This window comes from Scyliorhinus torazame, chromosome 3, assembly GCF_047496885.1.
Source record: "Scyliorhinus torazame isolate Kashiwa2021f chromosome 3, sScyTor2.1, whole genome shotgun sequence".
NCBI lineage: Eukaryota > Metazoa > Chordata > Chondrichthyes > Carcharhiniformes > Scyliorhinidae > Scyliorhinus > Scyliorhinus torazame.
In genome coordinates, this window is record NC_092709.1 from 124573431 (window position 1) to 124599627 (window position 26197).

Sequence of the window (26197 nt, forward strand, 5' to 3'; positions counted from 1 at the left end):
CCCAGAAAGAGCCCCAGTTATCCAGAAATCTGAATCCCTCCCGCCTGCACCATCCCTGTAGCCACGTGTTTAATTGCTCTCTCTCCCTATTCCTCATCTCACTAGCACGTGGCACGGGCAACAACCCAGAGATAACAACTCTGTTTGTTCTAGTTCTGAGCTTCCATCCTAGCTCCCTGAAAGCCTGCCTGACATCCTTGTCCCCTTTCCTACCTTTGTCGTTAGTGCCAATGTGGACCACGACTTGGGGCTGCTCCCCCTCCCCCTTAAGGACCCGGAAAACACGATCCGAGACATCACGTACCCTTGCACCTGGGAGGCAACATACCAAGCGTGAGTCTCTTACGCTCCCACAAAATCTCCTATCTGTGCCCCTGACTATCGAGTCCCCAATCACTAATGCTCGGCTCCTCTCCCCCCTTCCCTTCTGAGCAACAGGGACAGACTCCGTGCCAGAGGCCCGTACCCCATGGCTTACCCCTGGTAAGTCCCCCCCCCCCCCACAAGTATCCAAAGAGGTATACTTGTTTCTGAGGGGAACGACCGCAGGGGATCCCTGCACTGACTGCTTCTTCCCAGTCCCTCTTACAGTTACCCATCTATCTCCAATCTTTGGTGTAACTAACTCCCTAAAGCTGCTATCTATGACCCCCTCTGCCTCCCGAATGATCCAAAGTTCTTCCAACTCCAGCTCCAGTTCCCTAACTCGGTCTTGGAGGAGCTGGAGATGGCAGCACTTCCTGCAGGTAAAATCAGCAGGGACACTAACGGCATCCCTCACCTCAAACATCCTGCAGGAGGAACATTGCACTCCCTTCCCTGCCATCCCTCTAACTTTCTACCAAGATCTGGCTAACAACTAAATTTAAAAAAAAATTTTTTTTTTAAAAATAATAATAATACAATATGGTACTTACCTCACACCAAAGGGTTTTATTATTAGGTTAGAGGAGGAGGGCGGGTGGGAGTTCTTTGAGAAGGTGACTGAACAGGTAGACGAGGGTAGAGCAGTTGATATGGTGTATATGGATTTCAGTAAAGCATTTGATAAGGTTCCCCACGGTAGACTATTGCAGAAAATACGGAGGCTGGGGATTGAGGGTGATTTAGAGATATGGATCAGAGGGTGGTGGTTGATGGGAGATGTTCAGAATGGAGTTCAGTTACAAGTGGCGTACCACAAGGATCTGTTCTGGGGCCGTTGCTGTTTGTCATTTTTATCAATGACCTAGAGGAGGGCGCAGAAGGGTGGGTGAGTAAATTTGCAGACGACACTAAAGTCGGTGGTGTTGTCAACAGTGCGGAAGGATGTAGCAGATTACAGAGGGATATAGATAAGCTGCAGAGCTGGGCTGAGAGGTGGCAAATGGAGTTTAATGTAGAGAAGTGTGAGGTGATTCACTTTGGAAGGAATAACAGGAATGCGGAATATTTGGCTCATGGTAAAGTTCTTGGAAGTGTGGATGAGCAGAGAGATCTAGGTGTCCATGTACATAGATCCCTGAAAGTTGCCACCCAGGTTGATAGAGTTGTGAAGAAGGCCTATGGAGTGTTGGCCTTTATTGGTAGAGGGATTGAGTTCCGGAGTCATGAGGTCATGTTGCAGCTGTACAAAACTCTGGTACGGCCGAATTTGGAGTATTGCGTATAGTTCTGGTCACCGCCTTATAGGAAGGACGTGGAAGCTTTGGAGCGGGTGCAGAGGAGATTTACCAGGATGTTGCCGGGTATGGAGGGAAAATCTTATGAGGAAAGGCTGATGGACTTGAGGTTGTTTTCGTTAGAGAGAAGAAGGTTAAGAGGAGACTTAATAGAGGCACACAAAATGATCAGGGGGTTAGATAGGGTGGACAGTGAGAGCCTTCTCCCGCGGATGGAAATGGCTAGCACGAGGGGACATAGCTTTAAACTGAGGGGTAATAGATATAGGACAGAGGTCAGAGGTAGGTTCTTTACGCAAAGAGTGGTGAGGCCGTGGAATGTCCTACCTGCAACAGTAGTGAACTCGCCAACATTGAGGGCATTTAAAAGTTTATTGGATAAACATATGGATGATAATGGCATAGTGTAGGTTAGATGGCTTTTGTTTCAGTGCAACATCGTGGGCCGAAGGGCCTGTACTGCGCTGTATCGTTCTATGTTCTATGTTCCCCAGGTTATCGGAGGCCCCCAGCTGCATGCCCTTCCGTCAGGGTGGTGTCCTGGCACTGCTGGTGCCATCTGGGCCCCCCGGCATTGCTAATCTGGTACCTTGGCAATGCTACCTGGGTGCCAGCCTGGCACTGCCGAGCTGGTATTTTCTGCACGTGTGATTGGGGTGGGGGTGCTGGTGGAGTAGGGGGATGCAAACACCCTCCCATAGTGCGTTCAAGCTGAGATGGGAAGATTAGAGATTGCTTCAGGAGCCGCGGAGATCGGAACGCCATTTAAAAACAGTGTCCCGATCTCTCGCTACAAAGGGGAGTTCTGGCAAGCAGAGCTCCCCACTGTGCAAAACGGGGCAATCTGTGGCCTCGGCCACGTGTTCCCCATTCAGGCCCCTGAGACAACACGATTCACATTGAATAACCATGTTTTTCCCAGCACTGCAAGTACCAAGAAACACATGGCTAAACGCGCTCGCTATGGGACTTTGTTCCCATTTGGGAGAATCGCGGGAGAAAACACTAGTCAATTGTCAATTGTCAAGCAATCATCTGAAGCATCAACTGACTATATTTTCTCAGTGGATATTATCTAACCTGCTGACCCCTCTCCTGTGCTTTTGATTAGTTTCAGATTTAATTCTTTTTTAGAGATGAATTAGTCATCAGATAGTCAGAACACCATACCAGAGTGCAATGTAACATAATATTTATCAGAGCACAGTATACTTTGTCATGTTGACAATGCTTGCTTGAAACTTCTGAGTCGTGAGTAATCATTCATGATCACTCAGGAAATTAATGAAATGGTGCGGAAGGATATTAGCTCTGACAATGTGGAATCTGTAAGGGTCGAGCTGAGAAACCCCAAGGGGCACAAAACGTTAATCATAGAATCAAAGAATTTACGATGTGGAGATGCCGGCGTTGGACTGGGGTGAGCATAGTAAGAACAACACCAGGTTAAAGTGCAGAAGGAGGCCATTCAGCCCATAGAATCTGCACTGGCCCTTGGAAAGAGCACCCCACTTAAGCCCACGCCTCCACCCCATACCCATTATCCAGTAACCCTTTGGACACTACGGGCAATTTAGCAAGGCCAATCTACCTAACCTGCACATCTTTGGACTGTGGGAGGAAACAGGAGCACTCTGAAGAAACCCACGCAGACATGGGGAGAAAGTGCAAGCTCCATACAAACAGTCACCCCTGGCCGGAATTGAACCCAGGACCTTGGAGCTGTGAAGCAGCAGTGCTAACCATCGTGCCGTCCCAAAGGAAATTAGGATGATACGAGGCATCGATTGGGGAATGTTTCTTAAAGGGATGATTGTGGATAGGCAATGGAAATCATTCAAGGATTGCATGGGGGAACTGCAGCAATTGTTTCTTCCTGTCTGGCACACAATTAAAACAGGAAAGCTGGCCAAACTACGGCTTACAACGGAAATTAGAGAAAGTATTTGATCCAAGGAAGAAGCATCCAAATTGGCCAAGAAAAGCAACAGGTCTAAGGATCGGGAACAATTTAGAATTCAACAAAGAAGGACCAAGGGATTGATTAAGATCAGGAAAATAGAGTATGAGAGTAAGCTTGCAGGGAACAAAAAAACTGACTGTAAAAGTTTCTTTCAGTATGTGAAGAGAAAAAAATTGGTGAAAACAAATGCACCTTATAGTCAGAAACAAGGTAATTTATAATGGGGAACAAAGATGGTTGAGCAGCTAAATACATACTTTGGTTCTGTCTTCACAAATGAGGACACAAATAAGATACCAGATAAGTTGGGGGAAGCCGGGTTTAGTGAGAGGGAGGAACTGAAGGAGATCAATATTAGTAGAGAAATGATATTGGGGAAATTGATAGGATTGAAGGCTGATGAATCCCAAGACCTTGATTATCTACATCCTGGAGTACTTAAGGAAGTGGCCTGAGAATTAGTGGATGCTTTGGTGGTCATCTTCCAAGATTCTCGTGACTGAACAGTCCCTGCAGATTGGAGGGTTGCTAATTTGACCCCACTATTTAATAAGGGAAATAGATACGGTACTTTCTCAGAGGCTGGATGGTGTTGGTTGGGGCGGGTTGGGGGGGGGGGGGGGGGGGTGGGGCTGTGTAGATTAAGGGTGACTATGGGTAATCCCTGATTCCTTTTTGTCATTTTGTTTATGTAAACATGCGGGCTGATGTTTGGGGGTTGGTGGGCGGATGGGATTGTTGTTATTATGGGGATTGACATATCTTGCTGATTATTGTTTATTGTTGATGGGTGTAAATGTGGGAGAAAATGTGAAAAAGGAGGAGAATAAAAATGTTTTAAAAAAATAAATAAATAAGGGAGATAGAGAGAAAGGATATTATAGACTAGTAAGCCTGATGTCGGTAGTGAGGAAAATTGTAGAATCCACTATCAAAGATTTTATAGCGGAGCACTTGGACAACAGGATTGGACAGAGTCCGCACGGATTTATGAAGGAAAAACCATGTTTGACAAATCTAATGAAATTCTTCGAGGGTGAAACTAGTATAGTTGATAAGGGGAAGCTAATGGATGTGTCTTAATTGGACTTTAAGAAGACTTTCGACAATGTCCCACGGAAGAGATTAGTGTGTAAAATTAAAACGCATGGGATTAGGGGTAGTGTATTGAGGTGGATAGAAAATTGGCTGAAACTCAGAAAACAAAGAGTAGGAATTAACAAGTATTTTACAAAATGTCACGTAGGGCTGCACAGTGGTTAACACTGCTGCCTCAGCAGCAGGCACCCGGGTTCAATTCCGACCTTGAGTTTGCACATTCTCTCCATGTCTGCGTGGGTTTCCTCCAGTTTCCTGCGCTGGTTGGTCATGCTAAACTGCCCCATTGTGTCAAAAATGTTAGTTCGGGTTACGGGTGGGGTAGGTGTGTGGGCCTAGGTAGGTGCTCCTGCAGATGGTCGGTGCAGACTCGATGAGCTGAAAGGCCTCCTTCTGCACTGTAGGGATTCTATGGCCTCAAGACTAGTGGAGTACTAGTGGATCGATGCTGGGACACCAGTTATTCGCAATATATATTAATGATTTAGATGATTGAACAAAATGTAATATATTCTGATTTGCAGATGACACCAAGTTGGGTGGGAGGGTGAGCTGTGAGGAGGTTGCAGAAATGTTTCAGTGTGACTTAGACAAGTTGAGTGAGTGGGCAAATGAATGGCAGATTCAGTATAATTTGGATAAATAAATGTGAGGTTATCCATTTTGGTAGCAAAAATGGGAAGGTAGACTATTATCTGAATGGCCATAAATTAGAAGAGGAAAATTGCATGCTTCGCTTCAGTGACTGATATAGAAGGACACCAGTCACTGAATGTAAGCATGCAGGTGCTGCAGATGGTAAAGGAGGCAAATCGCCTTTTGGCCTTCATAGTGAGAGTATTCAAGTCCAAGAGCAGACATGTCTTGCTGCAATTATACAGGGCCTTGGTGAGGTCATACCTGGAATATTGTATGTAGTTTTGGTCTCCTTATCTGAGGAAGAATGTTCTTGCTCCAGAGGGAGTGCAGCAAAGGTTCATCAATCTGATTCCTGGGATTGCAGGACGGACACAAGAGGTGAGATTGAGTCAGTTAGGATTGGAGTGGAGAAGAAATAGGGGGATCTCATAGCAACCTATAAAATTCTAACAGGACAAGACAGGGTAGATGCAAGAAGGATGTTCCCGATGGTCGGGCATCCAGAATCAGTGGTAAGCCTGTGGAATTCAGAAAGTAGTTGAGGTCAAAACATATGTTTTCAAGAAGTAGTTAGATATAGCACTTGGGGCGAAGGGGAGCAAACGATATGGAGGGGGGGGGGAAAGCAGGATGAGGCTGTTGAGTTGGATGATCAGCCATGATCATAATGAATGGTGGAGCAGGCTCAAAGGGCTGAATGGCCTCCTGCTATTTTCTATACAAATATATATTAATAGGATGAGATATTTGAGTTTGAGAATTACATAAAGAGTTGAAAATGAATAGAATTAGCTTAACAGACATGGCTGAAACTAAAACATGTTGATAATTTGACATTCTCAAAATGGATAAAAATAGTAATGTGTGGGAGGGATAACCATAATAATTAAGGGAAACTAGATATCATCAAAACAGTTGATTTAACTTTGGATTAGAGAAATCTTGAGTGGAAGTCAGAACCAGCTCAGAAATGAAAGTAATAATTGGAAATTGTCAGACCAGTAAGGCAAAGGAGATGTGAAATTATTTGAAAAATAGAGGAAAAGGGAGGGTAGCAATTATTTTAAAATGAGAGTGACATTATGATGAGAATCTTTCAAAAAGGGGTAAGGTATACAGTGAGCTAACATTGGACTGCTGCAATACAGCAAACTGAAAAAGGAAATCTTGTGGTTTGTAGCGAGCCTGAAATAGTGGGAAATATGGACCTTAGAAAGCTCTTATGAAATGTGGAACTGTGACAAAGGCAGTAGTCAATTCAGCCCCTCGAGCCTGCTCCGCCATTCAATCAGATCATGACTGATCTTTTCCTGGTCTCAAATCCTCCTCCCTACCTGTTCCCCATATCCCTTTAACCCATTTTTAAAATCAGAAATATATCTTATCTCCTTCTTGAAACCATTTAATGACTCAAATTCCATCGCAGGATGGGGCAGAGAGTTTCACAAATTCACCACCTTCTGCGAGAAGTAGTTCCTCCTCATCTCAGTTCTAAATCTACTGGCTCTCAACCTGATTCTGTGTCCTGTGTTCTGGGGCCGCGCGCGGAAGGAGGTAAGCCCGGGGGGGAGAGGCCGGCCCGCCGATCGGTGGGCCCCGATCGCGGGCCAGACCCCATAGGAGGCCACCCTGGTGAAGGAGTCCCCCTCCCACCCCCCCAGCGGTCCCGCAGATTTCCCGTCGGCAGCGACCAGGGGTGGACGGCGCCAGCGGGATCCTTTCATGCTCGGCCCATCCGGGCCAGAGAATTGCTGCTCGCCGGTTCTCCAAGCGGCCCGGTGCGAATCACGCGCCGCTGGTTTCCGGGGGGTGGGAGAATCGCGTGCGGGGGTCGGGGCGGCGTGGCGCAATTCAGGCGGTGCCCCGACGTGGTGGGGGGGGGAGAATAGCGCCCCACATCTCCAGAGAAAAGGCAAAAAATGACAACACAGAATTTTTGTCCTCAGACCTGGAAACTGCGACTAGTTTCAGACTGAAAATAGATTGTTGATGCAAATTTATCGGAAGTATTATTTTCGATAAAATTGCAATATTCTTTGCAATATTGGAAGTCTTTGCAACTTGCATGGTTTTTTTCAGCTGTTAAGAAAACTCTGCAGGTTTTAGTTTTATTATGCACATTATTAATGAGATGCATTGAAGAGGTTGTTTGTGAGTACCTGCTTGCTGTGCATCTGAACTATGCACTGCTCTGCAGCACATTTAGTCAGTTTTTTAAATACAAATTGGTATTGGTATGGGGTGGGTGGCAGTAACACAGGAGGGTATCAATAGGCCTAAACAGGGCAACAGAATGAAGCGTTTTATGAATAGGGAGTGGAGCACAAAAATTAAGAGATAATGGAATGGATGTGCATCATCATTGCAGTAATCTGGCAGAGGAGATCACCAATGCTTCAGAGAATTTGTCTAATTTTGAGCAATAGATTTTATTGAACTGGAATTGGTCAGATTCTATGAAATGCAGAAAATCCATTCTGCTGCATCAATGTTACCTGACATTGAAAACTCAAATTGACCTCAATGTTATGTACAAGGCAATAGTTGGGCTCAACTGTGTAGAGCTTGGGTCACCCCATTATAGAAAGCCTGAGAGAGTGTAGATTCAACAGATTGACACCTGTGGCTTGGTTTTTTAGCCTCCATTGGAGCTCAGATCAGAGTCAGGTGAGCGCTAAAAATAGCATTGCCTGGAATGTGTGCCTGTTCGCTGACTCCATCTTGCCCCTGGGCCACTTTTGCAGAGGTGAGATAGGGGATTAGCTTCAGGTTGCCCACCTACAAATGGCAGGCAGCCAGCTGATCCAACTTGTTGGCAACCGCATAAGGCCAATTAAAGGGGTTAACTGGGATTTTGGGTTGACCTCCAGGTTCGCACATGGGCGAGGGATATCAGTTTAGCTGCTTGTTTCAGCATGTGATAAACTGGGAGCCCCAGTGCTCCAGAGGGCTGAGAGGCCCGTCTTGCATTCGTAGGTGCTGCAAAAGCCACAGGCCATCATACAAAAGGGCTCCCCCCGCCTCCTGTACCCTGTCCTCAAAAGCCATTTTTCAATTTAAACTTTAAGTTGTAGAAAGGGTGTCTCCATTTTGAAGCACCCTTACTTACCTTCCATTGCAGTCTGCTGCTCTTTTCAGGCAGGAAGGCCTCTGACCGGGCCTTCCAACTTCCAGTCTGCTGTCTGCCTATTTATTGACCTCCCTACTGAGAAAATCATAATGAGTAACTAAATCCCACACAGAATGGACGCCCAACCTACATTTCAACCTGATGGTGGGGTTCAGAAGTCCACAAAGATAATCCAGCTCCTGGTGTGGGAAACTATGATTATGCAAAATGTCCTAAGGTAACTCTTATTTTAACACCATGGGGAAAGGCTCAGTGCAGGTTCAGTCAAGTTGCTTAGAGTGTAAGGGTTTTTTAGGATGGTGAATAGACTACTTCCTATGGTTTAACAGTTAAGGATGAATGGTCACACATTTGAAATTGTGATTAAGAGAGTGAGGAAAGAAGTTAAAAGAATGTTACTTGCATAGACGCTTTTGGGCATAAAATATTTTGCCACAAGGAGTAGTTAAATTTGAGATCCCTTAAGGGAAAACTGGCTAAATATTTGTAGCAGAGGAAGATGCAAATCAATGGGACAACCAGGGCAATCGGGCTACTTTTGGATTGCTCTAGAAAGGATTGTTCTAATGGCCCAAGTGATATCCATATGAATTGGAAAACATTTACAGCTCTGGCAGTTCGAGAAAGAGTAGAAATCATGTTGGAATAGAAATTGAGATGAGGGAATTTAGTTATAGCAGATGGAGATAGGCTTTCCAGAACTAGATGTTTCCCATTCAAGACTTGATAAACTAAACTGACTAATGCAGCTCCAGGTAAGAGGCGTGTCGTCAAAGTTGCCATATTTCAAATGAGGCCTTAAATTGTTTGTGTATCAACTGACGGACTTGAGGTTGTTTTCGTTGGAGAGAAGAAGGTTAAGAGGAGACTTAATAGAGGCATACAAAATGATCAGGGGGTTGGATCGGGTGGACAGTGAGAGCCTTCTCCCGCGGATGGATATGGCTGGCACGAGGGGACATAACTTTAAACTGAGGGGTAATAGATATAGGACAGAGGTCAGAGGTAGGTTCTTTACGCAAAGAGTAGTGAGGCCGTGGAATGCCCTACCTGCTACAGTAGTGAACTCGCCAACATTGAGGGCATTTAAAAGTTTATTGGATAAACATATGGATGATAATGGCATAGTGTAGGTTAGATGGCTTTTGTTTCGGTGCAACATCGTGGGCCGAAGGGCCTGTACTGCGCTGTATTGTTCTATGTTCTATGTTCTATAACTGATTTGGTTGAATATAAAATGCGCCATAGTTGAAAAAGAACAGGAGTTAGTTTTATGGCCTGATCAAAGTTCTTCCCTCACTCAATACCACAAAATGGAGAATAACTGGCCATTCATCTCATTTATTGTTTAGGGAGCCTTGCTGTGTATCAGCTATCTATTGTGATTAACTATGTTATAGTTACCACTATTTGAAACGCAATCAATGGGCAGCAAAATTCTATGGGATAGCATGATGACAAGATATAGATACAGAAACAGAGAAACATAGAAAATAGGAGGAGGCCATTCGGCCCCTCGAGCCTGCATCCCCATTCATTATGATCATCGAACTCAATAGCCTAATCCCGCCTTCCCCTCTTATCCTTTGATCCCCTTCGCCCTAAGTGCTATATTTTACTGAAATGTAAATTCTTTCTTGAGGATATTGCTAATCCATCTAATCCAATTTAAATTATCTATCCCTGGACTGAGTTAATTAACGTTCTTCTATCTTTTTTTCTCTTTTCAATGGCAGACTTGTTAACAAATTCACATGACTTCACTGAATTATTTAGCAACAATGTGTTGTATAAAGAAAGTGGACATTTTAAATAATGTTAACATGAATAACATTGCTTATTAATGTAAATTTTGTCATGTGCTAATTTATATCCCGAATTTTTTTATTTCGACTTTTTGTCACAGTGGATTATTAAAAAGCTTTTCTGTGGGACCCAGGTTTGAATGAAGCTAAGATTAGTGGGTTGGAAGTTTTGTCTCTCTAATACCTGTAAGATTCTGGGTGGAATTTTCCCTTTTTGAGGCAGAGTGTCACAGTAGGCAGTAAAAGCAGCATTTAAGCCTCCGACCCCAGGTCAGCTTTCTCTGTCGTGTCGTTAGCAACTTAGAACAAAAAAAGCTAAGGGGCGAGTCCCATGATGTCATGTTGGCAGCGTGGGTTCTGATTGAGCCAGTCCCCCAGCACTTAACTTTTTTTAAATTGGGACGCCATTTTAGAAAGGCAACCTGGACAGTGTCAGGGACAGCTCTTGGGGGCTGTGTCCTGGCACTGCCCGGTCATTAACCTCTTCCCCACTGAGCGATGCACTCACCTGAGGCCCTCTGGTAGGCCTGTTTATTAAGTGCATGCTATAGGAGACCTGTCATACTTCATATTGGCATTCCCTCACATGGATAATGTAATGAGATGGGCGGGCGATTATCAAGTGTAAAAGCTTGATAATTAGATTTAAAATTATTCTAATGGGGTTATCGTTAGGTCACTGGTGGGTGGTGGGGACAATCACAACAGGACATCCCACCAACGTATAACGTGACTTGCGTCTCTGACATGATTTTGCACTCCCGTCGCCATTCATTCCCGATGCAAACGAGAGTGCAAAATTCCAGCCTCTGTGTGAAACAAAAGGAGCTAGTTTTAGACATTTCCTAACTATGCCTATAACTTGCTCACTCTTGAGCATCGGATTTCAGGGCTATCCCAGAGATGCGCTGGGGAATCCCTCTCGCAGGATCCCAGTTAAGGGTTTGCGTGGTAATTGTCCAGAAGTGCTAACTACCCCTGGACAATTGGGTTGCACTGGGAACCATCCGACAAAGTGATTTAAATTGCTAACTTTGGATGGTTCTGCCAGTGATCTGTCAATAATTATCTGAAATAGTTTGAAGAAATAAAACCACGTCTAACTTCAGCGTAACTATTTTAAATATTCAGACCGGTCCTTACATGGGCCACCCCTCTCCCACCCCAAAACCCTTAGGGAACTGATTTGATAATGGCATAGTGTAGGTTAGATGTAGGTTAGATGGCTTTTGTTTCGGTGCAACATCGTGGGCCGAAGGGCCTGTACTGCGCTGTATTGTTCTATGTTCTATGTTCTAACTCTCACCCCCCCCCATGCCCCCACCCCCACCCCACCCAACCAAGCACCCCATGGTATTGCCCACACCCCTCCCTTGCGCTGTAACCACCATCCCCCCCCACCATCGAACTTGCCCCCCGACCCGATTAGACCTCACCTGACCCAGCCTTCACCACCTCACCCCTACATCCCCCGACCTGACCCCACCCCACCCCAGATGCCTGACCTGTCATACTTCACATTGGCATTCCTTCACATGTCCCCCAGATGTCTGACCTCTCCCTAGATATCTAAACCCCCCCCCCCCCCCCCCCCCCCGCCACGATGTCTGACTTCCTGCCCATGTTTAAACCCCTACATCCCATTCACTTACCTTGGGAACTTTTCTCTGACCTGTTATTTTCAATGCAACATTTAAACTCATCTGCTTTATGGCAGCCGGTGCTGTAAAACATACTTCACTCCATTTCTTGTACACCTCGATGCTGGAGCAGGGGATGCTGCGCTGCCTGTATCTCACCCGGCCTGATTCGGGAAGGTTGGACAAGACGGGTGTTAAAGAATTTTAGTTCAGGTGTGACCATCTGCTGCTGATTGCCATTCCAAGGAAGTTCGGTTCGTCTTTAATTTGACACAAATTTCAGAATCAATAAGTATTCCTGGAATAAGTCTATCAGAGTAATTTTCTGTCAAAGAACAAAGAACAAAGAAATGTACAGCACAGTAACAGGCCCTTCGGCCCTCCAAGCCCGTGTCGACCATGCTGCCCGACTAAACTACAATCTTCTACACGTCCTGGGTCCGTATCCTCTATTCCCATCCTATTCATGTATTTGTCAAGATGCCCCTTAAATGTCACTATCATCCCTGCTTCCACCACCTCCTCCGGTAGCGAGTTCCAGGCACCCACTACCCTCTGCGTAAAAAACTTGCCTCGTACATCTACTTTGCCCCTCTCACCTTAAACCTATGCCCCCTAGTAATTGACCCCGCTACCCTGGGGAAAAGCCTCTGACTATCCACTCTGTCTATGCCCCTCATACATTTGTAGACCTCTATCAGGACGCGCCTCAACCTCCGTTGTTCCAGTGAGACCAAACCGAGTTTATTCAACCGCTCCTCATAGCTAATGCCCTCCATACCAGGCAACATTCTGGTAAATCTCTTCTGCACCCTCTCCAAAGCCTCCACATCCTTCTGGTAGTGTGGCAACCAGAATTGAACACTATACTCCAAGTGTGTCCTAACTAAGGTTCTATACAGTTGCAACATGACTTGCCAATTCTTATACTCAATGCCCCGGCCAATGAAGGCAAGCATGCCTTCTTGACTGCCTTCTCCACCTGTGTTGCCCCTTTCAATGACCTGTGGACCTGTGCACCTAGATCTCTCTGACTTTCAATACTCTTGAGGGTTCTACCATTCACTGTATATTCCCTACCTGCATTAGACCTTCCAAAACGCATTACCTCACATTTGTCCGGATTAAACTCCATCTGCCATCTCTCCGCCCAAGCCTCCAAACAATCTAAATCCTGCTGTATCCTCTGACAGTCCTCATCGCTATCCGCAATTCCACTAACCTTTGTGTCGTCTGCAAACTTACTAATCAGACCAGTTACATTTTCCTCCAAATCATTTATGTATACTACAAACAGCAACGGTCCCAGCACTGATCCCTGCGGAACACCACTGGTCACAGCCCTCCAATTAGAAAAGCATCCTTCCATTGCTACTCTCTGCCTTCTATGACCTAGGCAGTTCTGTATCCACCTTGCCAGCTCACCCCTGATCCCGTGTGACTTCACCTTTTGTACTAGTCTACCATGAGGGACCTTGTCAAAGGCCTTACTGAAGTCCATATAGACAACATCCACTGCCCTACCTGCATCAATCATCTTTGTGACCTCCTCGAAAAACTCTATCAAGTTAGTGAGACACGACCTCCCCTTCACAAAACCATGCTGCCTCTCACTAATACGTCCATTTGCTTCCAAATGGGAGTAGATCCTGTCTCGAAGAATTCTCTCCAGTAATTTCCCTACCACTGAAGTAAGACTCACCGGCCTGTAGTTCCCGGGATTTTCCTTGCTACCCTTCTTAAACAGAGGAACAACATTGGCTATTCTCCAGTCCTTCGGGACATCATCTGAAGACAGTGAGGATCCAAAGATTTCTGTCAAGGCCTCAGCAATTTCCTCTCCAGCCTCCTTCAGTATTCTGGGGTAGATCCCATCAGGCCCTGGGGACTTATCAACCTTAATATTTTTTAAGACGCCCAACACCTCGTCTTTTTGGATCTCAATGTGGCTCAGGCTATCTACACACCCTTCTCGAGACTCAACATCTACCAATTCCTTCTCTTTGGTGAATACTGATGCAAAGTACTCATTTAGTACCTCGCCTATTTCCTCTGGCTCCACACATAGATTCCCTTGCCTATCCTTCAGTGGGCCAACCCTTTCCCTGGCCACCCTCTAGCTTTTTATGTACGTGTAAAAAGCCTTGGGATTTTCCTTAACCCTATTTGCCAATGACTTTTCGTGACCCCTTCTAGCCCTCCTGACTCCTTGCTTAAGTTCCTTCCTACTTTCCTTATATTCCACACAGACTTTGTCTGTTCCCAGCCTTTTAGCCCTTACAAATGCCTCCTTTTTCTTTTTGACGAGGCCTACAATATCTCTCATTATCCAAGGTTCCCGAAAATTGCTGTATTTATCCTTCTTCCTCACAGGAACATGCCGGTCCTGAATTCCTTTCAACTGACACTTGAAAGCCTCTCACATGTTCAGATGTTGATTTGCCCTCAATCATCCGCCCCCAATCTAGCTTCTTCAGTTCCCGCCTAATATTGTTATAATTAGCCTTCCCCCAATGTAGCACATTCACCCTAGGACCACTCTTATCCTTGTCCACCAGCACTTTAAAACTTACTGAATTGTGGTCACTGTTCCCGAAATGCTCCCCCACTGAAACTTCTACCACCTGGCCGGGCTCATTCCCCAATACCAAGTCCAGTACCGCCCCTTCCCTAGTTGGACTGTCTACATATTGTTTTAAGAAGCCCTCCTGGATGGTCCTTACAGACTCCGCCCCGTCTAAGCCCCTGGCACTAAGTGAGTCCCAGTCAATATTGGGGAAGTTGAAGTCTCCCATCACCACAACCCTGTTGTTTTTACTCTTTTCCAAAATCTGTCTACCTATCTGCTCCTCTATCTCCCGCTGGCTGTTGGGAGGCCTGTAGTAAACCCCCAACATTGTGACTGCACCCTTCTTATTCCTGATCTTTACCCATATAGCCTCACTGCTTCTGAGGTGTCCTCCCGTAGTACAGCTGTGTTATCCTCCCTAACCAGTAGCGCAACGCCGCCACCCCTTTTACAACCCCCTCTATCCCGCCTGAAACATCTAAATCCTGGAACGTTTAGTTGCCAATCCTGCCCTTCCCTCAACCAGGTCTCTGTAATGGCAACAACATCATAGTTCCAAGTACTAATCCAAGCTCTAAGATCATCTGCATTACCCGTAATACTTCTTGCATTAAAACATATGCACTTCAGGCCACCAGACCCGCTGTGTTCAGCAACTTCTCCCTGTCTGCTCTGCCTCAGATCCACACTGTCCCTATTCCATAGTTCTCCCTCAATGCTCTAACCTTCTGACCTATTGTTCCCGTGCCCATCCCCCTGCTATACTAGTTTAAACCCTCCCTTGTGACACTAGCAAACCTCGCGGCCAGGATATTTATGCCTCTCCAGTTTAGATGCAACCCGTCCTTATATAGGTCACACCTGCCCCGGAAGAGCTCCCAGTGGTCCAGATAACGGAAACCCTCCCTCCTCCACCAGCTGTTTAGCCACGTGTTTAGCTGCTCTATCTTCCTATTTCTCGCCTCACTGGCACGTGGCACAGGGAGTAATCCCGATATTACAACCCTAGAGGTCCTGTCTTTTAACTTTCTGCCTAGCTCCCTGAACTCCTGCTGCAGGACCTCATGCCCCTTCCTGCCTCTGTCGTTAGTACCAATATGTACAACTACCTCTGCCTGTTTGCCCTCCCCCTTCAAGATGCCCTCTACCCGTTCGGAGACATCCTGGACCCTGGCACCAGGGAGGCAACATACCATCCTGGAGTCTCTTTCACATCCACAGATGCACCTATCTGTGCCCCTGACTATAGAGTCCCCTATTACTATTGTTCTTCTGCGCTTTGACCCTCCCTTCTGAACATCAGAGCTAGCCGTGGTACCACTGCTCTGGCTGCTGCTGTTTTCCCCTGATAGGCTATACCCCCGACAGTATCCAAAGGGGTATACCTGTTTGAGAGGGGGACAACCACAGGGGATTCCTGCACTGACTGCCTGCCCTTTCTGGTGGTCACCCATTTCTCTGCCTGCACCTTGGGTGTGACCACATTTATATAACTGCTATCTATGACGCTTTCCGCCACCTGCATGCTCCTAAGTGCATCCAATTGCTGCTCCAACCGAACCATGCGGTCTGTGAGGAGCTCCAGTTGGGTGCACGTTCTGCAGATGAAGCCATCCGGGATGCTGGAAGCCTCCCGGACCTGCCACATCTCACAGTCAGAGCACTGCACCCCTCTAACTGACATTGCGTCAATTAATTAGTAAATTAAAGTTAAAAGTTTTGTTTTTTTTAATTTTAAGTTACTGTTAACTATCTGTTTCCTAGCACTAGATTTCTACTATAAATGTGAAAGCTAAATATAGTACTCTCCGATCTCTGGCTTAGATACCCCTCTAAATTATAATTATGTAATTATGTTTAATTAGTTGCCAATGCTTAATTTTTTTAAATTTAGTGTAGATTCCCAACCAGCCACTCAGGTCACAGCTTTTCTGTGATGTCACTTCAGTCCCCCCCCCCCCCCCCCCCCCCCGCCTCCCCCCACACACACACAATTTGAAAAGGTAATAAAAGTAAAAATGAGTAAAAAATCACTTACTTACCTTCTGAGGGTCTCAGGTTCTCTCCCTGTTGATTAAAAGTTACAGGCCAGAAGAAAGAGAGACAACAAAACAGTAGGGAAAAAGCACCTTCTCCCACTCTTCACCGAATTACCTCACTGCACCAAATTACCAAGTTTCAAATTCTCACTCTGTCTGTGTCTCACTCATTCAGGCTGTGTCTCTTTGACCTGCGCAACACGATCTGGATGGTGATTTGGTGAAATAGATCTCCTGCCCATTGTAAACCAGCCAATTTGTATTCAATTGAAATCAATTGCCCCACAAGTTGCGATGATGACAATGAGCATCCTGCCGTGAAACGTTTAAAGAAATTCATACTTGGGAAATTATGAGCACAAACCAATGGCCACACTGGTCAGCTCGCTGCGGTGCAACGTGGCTGATAGAAACCAAGAGACACCCCTCCCAGGGTCTACTCAGCTTGCAACGCCTCGCGAGACCCACCCGATCTGGCGAGACGTTGCAATGTAAATCCCACCCATCGTGGGCGGTGTCTCAGCTAGTCGACAGCTAGTCTCACTCTAATGTGCAGATTCCCGAGGTACGTGAAGCTTTGGGATTCATCCATGTTCGCCCAGGAGACCTCGGGCATGCGCCGTTCATCATTAGTCCCCACAAGTAGTAACCAGACGGAACAGCACTTGAGGGGGTGTCCCAGGGGATCGGAGGCCACCAGCCGCATGCCGTTCAGGCAGGGTGATGCCCTGCATTGGTGTTGGGTGGAGTGCATGGGGGCCAGGGACCCTCCCATTGTGTATTCGGGCTGGGGGGTCGCGGGTCACTTCAGGGGCCTTGGAGATAGGGACGCCATTTAAAAATAGCGTACAGATCTCTCATTACAGTGCGGAATTCTGGCAAGCGGCATTCCCCAGTGTACAAAATGCTGAAGCTCCTTATATAACATGAGTAGCAACTAAACGCCCTCGCTATGGGATTTTGTTCCCAAATAGTTGAATGGCACTCTCTATTTCTGAGGTTTTGATTAAAGCCGAATAGAGGGATTTTATTCTGCATGTCGCCAAGTTTACTTGACCATCTATTGTTGGGAACTCAAAAGGGAAAATAATTCATTTGCTTTTCGTATTTTCTATGTTGTGTAAAATTCTGATTGCTCTGAGGACATGATGATTGGCCTTATTTTATGAAAAGCTGCAGTCTTTGAGGTGATGTTGTTCCCGGGGATGGTGAGGGAACTTGTATGTCCAAGTTAAGATGGTGAGAGGGAATCTTGGAGCTTCCCTCACGTAATCCTGAAACTCCCTCCCAAACAGTACTGTTTGCACCTACACCCCAGGGACAACAGTGGTTCAAGAAGTCAGACCACCATCACCTTCTCAAGGACAGCTAGTGATGGGTAATACATGCTGGCCTAGCCAGCGATGCCCATATTCCATGGTTAAAGTAGAATAGAATAGAATTTTTTAAAAGGTGTCCAAACGGAACATATGTATAAATATATACAAATTCATGCACCCTATTAGCAATAAACCAAGGTCACAATAAATATTCTTTGAAGATAGGGATATTATCAATCGAATATGAGTTTGAACAATGTGTGGGAAAATGGTTCATTTCTGCAACTGTCATATTGTGATTAAAACAACTGGCATGTGTTCCGTTACTTAGCTACTGAGAAAGTTCTTGTGATTCTTCTGTGGATTCTTTATTTTATACGCATGGGTGGATGAAGAGCCGTGTTAAATAATTTCATTACTTTGCCTGTATTTTCCAACTCATTTATTCTTGCTACCTGGTCAACTATTCATTTGTCTCATGCTATTATGATCATGCATTGGCATCACTGTTAGAATGGTGTCATTACCAGGAACATAACAAAATTGATGAGTCTGTGGCAGGAGTTCGAACAGAGCCATGCAGGAAATGGCAGCACAATGATGAGAGGCTTCCAGTAGTCATGATTATAGTAATCAACAATTTTGATACATTGGACTGATTTGCCTTATAGCCGCTATTTTATTTGGCAATGTTGCGGTTTCACGTTGTGCGGTACCAAATAAACAACATTATAATTACAATGGTCCTGAAATTACACGGTGCATATAAGGGCAGAAGTTTTTAACTTCTTCACTTTCAGTTAAAATAATATCAAAGATATTTTGTACAAATGTATTACGTACAAACGGGATATTCATATGGGTCCAAACCTTCCAGTCTCTGGGTTGTCAGAGACTGGTCGTACGACCAAGGATGTTAGAACTCTTTGGAAATTCTGACACGTGAACCTTTGTGGGAATTTCTCAGGAACTTTCAATTTCTGATGGGCAACTTCCCTGCTCCCAGGAGCATCTACTAATATGTCTGGCTGCATGAGCATCAGAGACTTTGGACTGTTCTATGGGACTCACCTGGATAGTTACCCAGGCCACTGCCATCCTACTCACTAGCCCACTTATCTCACCCACCTTACCACTCTACCCACCTAACCAATTACTCATTCGTCCACTCACCCATCCATTCAGCAACATTCAAACTGGACATAAACACGGCAGAGATCAGTAGTACTGTAAACCACCCCAACCCCACTCCCCAGGTACGACAGAAATTTCTGAGAGTCACTGTGCTCTGCATTTCTGTGAAAGCTGGACTCAGTTGATCCCAGAAGAAATGCAGAACAGCATTGATTTGGGGGAATGTTTGAGCAGGGTGCTAATCCGACAATGATTGTCACTTCTCAGAACATCCGGCCATAAGATCATTTTAACTTAACTTAAGGAATCTAAATTTCAGTCGGTGATCAGATTGGAATTTGGCTGCTATGGTTCCTTCAGAAAAAATAACATAATCTCCATCATTGGATTTCATAGGAGCTTTAACCAGAGGTGGACTTAAAACGAAACACACTGTGCCTAGGCACAGGGCCCTGACCAATGGGCGAGCCCCGTACTAGCCAGTCCCTATGGGCACCAATCAGAGCCTGATGGCTCATGAGCCTATCAGCAGGCAATGCAGAGCAACATTGGACTCTGATTGGTCGAGTCGCCTTAGAGTGGGAAAACACTGTTGAATGTTGAGGTAACGCAGAAGGAGAGATGCAGCAGTCAAGGTGACGATCTCCTGTGTTTACTTAAGTAACTTCTTTGCAAATTGACGAAAAAGGCCACGAGGGAGGGAGGTGGTGAGTCAGCCAGCCGGTCGCGACTCCGAAGCAAGCCATTGTCGATAGGAGCAGGGGCAACTTGACCACCAGGTCAAGCTGGGCAGGCCAAAGCATGGCAGCCAGCACCGCGGCAAAGTTGTCAAGGTGAGTTGCGAGGTGCCTCCAAGACTGGGAAAATTAGCAAAAGAAGGCATGAGGGAGGTGTGTGAGACAGTCAGCTGCTTGGACTCAGGGTGGCCGTTGTCAAGCAGCAAGGAGAGCAGAAGTGACTTGATCCCCAGGGCTGAGGAGAGCAGAAAAAGCTACTTAAAACAAGTGGTTAGGAGTGAGAGTGGTGGAGAGAGGGGAAAGGGGTTTAAGGTGAGTGTTGGTTATCTTTGCTTACCAGGATCATCCTGGGAAAACGTGTGGCTTTGATAGAAGAGAATGTAGTTTCCCAACAATTGCCTCCCACTCTACCTGACTGAGGATTTTAATGGTGGCTGGCATTGTTCAGGTCCTTTCCCAATCGTGAGCCAGTTAATTCTGCAAGAAGAGTGGGAGTAAAGTAATGTGTGGCACATGTAAATGGTGCAGACTTGAGAAGCAGCTTCATACAGTGGCCATACTGAGATGGAGAAACAACAAGCTGTGAGATGATCATGTCGGAAATTGACTTCAGTATACCATCTGGGGGTCAATTATAACAGTTCCCAATAGTTAGGAAAGGGGTAACAGCAGGTCCGCCATCTATTTCACACCGAGCTTGATCTTTCACGCCTTTGGCCTTTAGATGTCTGTTTCCCACATTGTGGGAAAAGTTAAAAACAACCCCTTGCAGGAAATTACTGGAAGAACTAAATGCGTCCCAGTTACTAACAGATAAATACAAACGTTCTGTTTTGAGGAACGGAGCAACAGGTAAGCGTGGGTTGCCGCCAGGTGCTCCGGATTCCTCCCACAGTCCAAAGATGTGCAGGTTAGGTGGATTGGCCATGCTAAATTGGCCTTAGTGTCCAAAATGATTAGGTGAGGGTACTGGGTTACGGGAATAGGGTGGAGGTGTGGGCTTAAGTGGGGTTAAGGGCTGGTACAGACTCGATGGGCTGAATGGCCTCCTTCTGCACTGTCAATTCTATGATCTATGATTAGAATAGGAAGGACTCATTGTGATTGGAGGAACTTTGGAACAGAGGAGGAAAGTGTTGGTGCGAAAGGATGTGCCTGTAGGAAAATGTAATGTCGAATAATTTTGAACATTGATGTATCTGTGGCACTGACGCCACCAGGTGATGGCTCTGGCATTGGCCTCCTCCCTGAAAACCTGTGATAGAGTCAAAATGGGCATCTGCCAGCCATCTGAGAGGAATTCGACCTGCTTGTGAGCGATCACTGTTCCACAGGGTCCTCTGCCGCAGTGCTTCTTAGATGCCCATGCTACAGCCTTAATGTCTCAGCAACAGTGGGCAAAAATGCACCTTGGTTAAAAAATTGAAAACGCACTTCAAATATTTGGCAGCCCCCAGTGGAAAACCTGCCCCCTCCCCTCACTGACCCCTTTCCCCAGACTGTCCCGCAGCACTGGAAACATTCCGGCTATGCACGCAGCTCACCAATGAATATTGAATGACCCCCTAACATCAGAATGGTTCAGGCCTCAGATCAGTGAAATCAGGCAGGCAACCTGTGCTGTGTTATGCTTCTTCATGTAGCATAAGCTGCTTCCTTGATGTATACTCTGACAAAGGAAGGTTCAGAATTGGAGACAGGTTTAACGCATTTATTGAACAGTTAACAATTCTCCTACTTGAGTTCGACTCTCCTGCTAATCTTACTATAGTAACTCAATCTAACTAACCAGTCTGCTCTAATCCATGCGGTGGGTGTGATGCTTCCTGATCTGCCCCTGTCTCTCTGAGTGTCGCCTATGGAAAGAGAAAGAGCATGTGTGCCCTGTCCTTTTATATGGGTAGCCCCCTTGTGGTAGTGTCACCTCTGGGTGTGTCTTGACTGCCCATTGGTCGTGTCCTATCTTACTGACCTATTGGTTGAATGTCTGTGTGTCATGTCTCTGGTGCTCCCTCTAGTGTTTACTCAGTCCTAGTGTATTTGCATTAACCCCTTGTGTATTTACGGTGTCCTAGTGTATCTACTTTAACCCCTTGTGTATTTACAGTGATGCATATCACCACATCCCCCCTTTTTTCGTGTTACATATTTTTTGTCCCGTGTTAAAGAAAATTGAACAAAATAGGTAGATAAGTGATGACATGTACAAATCATGATGAGTGTTGATGACGCAATAAGTCCAAATCATATGTATGAGTCCGAAGTTCATGAATTAACATGGTCAAGTGGCTTCCTTGTTTTGTTGGTGAAGTGGTGATGATGATGGTGGCATTTCCATGTGAACGCCATCAGTGTCCCTGTGCTTAAGGAACCAAGAAGTGGTCAAATGACTTTGTTGTCTGATTTGGACTCTTTTTTTCTATGCTTGTGGTAGCGATGCAGTATGTAACCTGTGTCATCCGGCCTGGGCTGTTTCTTGTGATTGTGATATCGATGCAGTATGCCATCTGCCTTGAAAGCTGGTTTGCTTGTTCGTAGTGGAGCAAACTTGAATCGGTGAGATTTGCTGTCATGCCATGGAATGGCTGTACTGTTGCCAGTGTTAGGAGCTGTGCTGTTACAGTGTCCTGCATTTGCAGAGTTGTACCATGTCGTACCAGTCGTTGTTCCAGTGTTATTGTTTTTGTCATGCTTGTTGTTGACGTTGCCTTTGGTGCTCTTCTTGTTGTTGTCAGTGTTGTTGATTTTGTTGTTGTGCTCAATGACCACCCTCTGTGGATAATACGAGTCCTTCGTGTCAGCTGCTGTTTCCTTGAGCGTGCCGTCACTGAGTTTGCGGCGCTCTCCGTCTGGAGTCAAATCTGGCTTACTTGAATCAGCTTTGGCTTGTCGATGCTCCCCGTCTGGAGTCATTTCAGGTTCACTTGAGTCACCTGAGGTTTCTTGATGCTCCCCGTCCGGAGTCACTTCATTCAGGAATGCATTTGCTTGTGGAGAGGCTCGGGCAGATGAGGTTCGAATTAACGTGGTGTCACCGGAGTCACCAGTAGTCTCACTGTGATTGTCGAGTGCCTCTGTACACACTAGCTGAGATCTGTCACGTTACACATCTGGTATGGGAAGTGGGATGCCGTCGTCACTTGTCGCACATGCAGTGGGTAGAGCCTCAGTGTCTTCTTGTCGTTCACTTGAGCATGGTAGACTGTCATTATCTTCTTGCTGTGCACTTGAGCGTGGTAGACTGTCATAGTCTGCTTGCTGTTCACTTGAGGTTGCTCGACCTTCATGGTCTTGTTCATGCAAGGACTGTGCTCTGGAGTCTTGTGTTGCTTCCATCGTGGAGTCTATCCACGAGCTCGCTGTGGAGGCTTGTGTCACTCTCTCTGTGGAGTCATGCAGCGTTCCTTGTGTGGAATCATGCATTGGTCTCGCTGTGGAGACTGTCATCGTTTTCTGTGTGGAGGCTGGGACCCTTTGTGGTGCGTGGACCACTCTCTGTGCGGCAGCAGGCCGCTCTCTGTGGGCTTGTGCCGCTCTCTGTCTCTTGTCGTCAGGCCGCAGAATAATCCTGCACTCACGACTCGGGATGTCATATATGCTGGGCTGAAGATCCTCAAATCCGAAGAACTCGTCCATATCTGTGTCGGATTCTTCACTGTACAACACATCACATTGCGGTTCGGATTTGGTACTGGGGTCGCCATCTCCAAAGATGAAATCTTCGTCTGAGTCACAGTCTTCAGGGACCATATCATCACTTTTTGTGTCGGAGCTGTCATTGTGCTCGCGATGTCCAAAGAAGTCATCAACGTCTGAGTCGTAGTTGTCAAGGACTAGATCATTACTTTGGGCGGTGCTAACTGCTTGTTGCAGGGTTCTACGGAGGTTACTTTCAGCGACTTGTCGAAGTTCACGCATTGTGCTGTCGTTCCAGGTGAAAGAATTGTGTTTTCTGGATTTAATTTTTTTTAAACTGTTTTGGGACATTTCCCCTTTAAGTGGGCATGGTCCAGGGCCTCTGACGCCATGACGCTTGTGACGTATAGAGTAGGAACGGAACGCGCATGCGCAGATCGCTTCTCCTTTACTGTGCATCGTTTGCGCAACTGCGCATGCGCAGCTTCTCGCGCAAAACACTGTTTTGCCAGTACGCTTCTTTTGGGGAACTGCACATGTGCGGTTCCTTTCCCAAGATGTCTGCCAATCAAAACTGCCGTTTTCTGCATTTGCAGGCCTACCTTCGCCTCGTGGTAAGTATTGGCACCTCTTTTACCATTCTACCTTGCGTTTTCCTCGCAGAATTCTTGAAACTTGTCCAGGACTGCCTGGAAGTCTCTCTTTTCTTGCCCCCTGGAGTACTTGAAGGTCTCGAAGATTTCTGCTGCTCTTGCACCCATGATGGTGAGTAGCAGCTTTATTTTCTCTGCATCCGCCATGCCATCTAGGTCAGACGCTACCAGGTAGATCTCGAATCTCTGTCGGAACGCACACCAGTTTGCACTGAGATTGCCGTGGTACCTGAGCTGCTGTGGAACCGGAACCTCGAACATCTTGCCTGGGTGCTGTTGCTGGTAGTCACGGATTTGTTGAGTTGAACTATAGGGATTCAACAGGTCACTAACTGGTACGATGTTGTGATATGGGCAGCACGGTAGCATTGTGGATAGCACAATTGCTTCACAGCTCCAGGGTCCCAGGTTCGATTCCGGCTTGGGTCACTGTCTGTGCGGAGTTGGCACATCCTCCCTGTGTGTGCGTGGGTTTCCTCCGGGTGCTCCGGTTTCCTCCCATAGTCCAAAGATGTGCAGGTTAGGTGGATTGGCCATGATCAATTGCCCTCAGTGTCCAAAACTGCCCTTAGTGGTGAGTGGGGTTACTGGGTTATGGGGATAGGGTGGAGGTGTGGACCTTGGGTAGGGTACTCTTTCCAAGAGCCGGTGTAGACTCGATGGGCCGAATGGCCTCCTTCTGCACTGTAAATTCTATGATAAGCTGCTTCCTTGATGTATACTCTGACAAAGGAAGGTTCAGACTTGGAGATAGGTTTAACTCATTTATTGAACAGTTAACAATTCTCCTACTTGAGTTCGACTCTCCTGCTAATCTTACTATAGTAACTCAATCTAACTAACCAGTCTGCTCTAATCCATGCAGTGGGTGTGATGCTTCCTGATCTGCCCCTGTCTCTCTGAGTGTCGCCTATGGAAAGAGAAAGAGCATGTGTGCCCTGTCCTTTTATATGGGTAGCCCCCTTGTGGTAGTGTCACCTCTGGGTGTGTCTTGACTGCCCATTGGTCGTGTCCTATCTTACTGACCTATTGGTTGAATGTCTGTGTGTCATGTCTCTGGTGCTCCCTTTAGTGATTATTCAGTCCTAGTATATTTGCATTAGCCCCTTGTGTATTTACAGTGTCCTAGTGTATCTACATGAACCCCTTGTGTATTTACAGTGATGCATATCACCACAACCTGGTCATCCCATCCTTTGCCTGCTGAATAACTAACCAAAGCAAAAGTCTACCCAACCCGGTAGACCCAAAAGTCTACCCAACCCATTCTGTGATGCAGAATGAATCATGTGACAACTACTAAAATTGCTGTTATGGCATCTCCGTTGCTGGACCAATAGCTCCAGTTAACAGCCCTCCACCCCTCACCAACTCCCTCTATGGATTGGGGGGGGGGGGGGGGGGGGGGGTTAAGAATGCAAAATTTGAAAGTGTATGCTTCCTGCAAGATTTATTCCTATTTTAAATGTGTTCATACAATTGCAGCCATTGTTTCCTCCGAAGCTCAGTCCATTTTTCATCTTGGTGAAAGGTCAATTCCCCCTCAGTTTACCTGAACAGGTGCCGGAATGTGGCGACTCGGGACTTTTCACAGTAACTTCATTGCAGCGTTAATGTAAGCCTATTTGAGACAATAACGATTATTATTACTTTTAGATTATTATTACTATTATGTTATCTCCTATCTCCCAGATCCTGTGCCGATGCACACGACCAATGCTGAATCAGCTAACTGTCCCCGGCTGCTTTCCGACTACTTCTTCATGGATTCCAATTGATTTATTTTTCTTATTTGAAATATAGGTAGAGGATGATATTTGTGTTTTTTCCCCTGGAATCCTTCTGTCTCATGGCAGCTTGTGTTGAGATAAGTGAGCTCACACGTAGCTTGGCAAAGACTGAGGGTAAAATTAGATTGCTAACAGATACAAAGAAGAGAATCACTGGAGATGTATGAAGTATTGATTTGTCGTCGGGTGCCCTGGGACATGATGTGTTGTTGGTCACTATGAAAGGGAACTGCATTTGATCTTCCTCTCCCAATAGTTAGTTTGTTCCACCAGGACTGGTGGTGGGCTCCAGCACATAGATCAGCTTAGAGCTTTTGGTTTGGAAAGCCTTTCACAAGCTGCCTCTGCACAGTCCTGTGTTCTTCCAATTGCAAAGTAGTGTGC

The 26197-nt window shown here is 46.1% G+C and overlaps 1 protein-coding gene and 1 long non-coding RNA gene across 6 annotated transcripts in view; one reads left to right on the plus strand and one right to left on the minus strand.

The window, feature by feature from the left end:
* Nucleotides 1-8567, minus strand: part of LOC140408663 (uncharacterized) — a 67440-nt gene extending 58873 nt beyond the window's left edge. Inside the window, exon 1 of the long non-coding RNA XR_011940165.1 lies at nt 8471-8567. This is a non-coding gene — a long non-coding RNA (uncharacterized lncRNA). The remainder of the gene's footprint in view (nt 1-8470) is intronic.
* The window catches only part of ndst3 (N-deacetylase/N-sulfotransferase (heparan glucosaminyl) 3), a 1764928-nt gene that overhangs the window by 1072683 nt on the left and 666048 nt on the right, over nt 1-26197 (plus strand). The gene's annotated exons all lie outside the window — the stretch shown is intronic.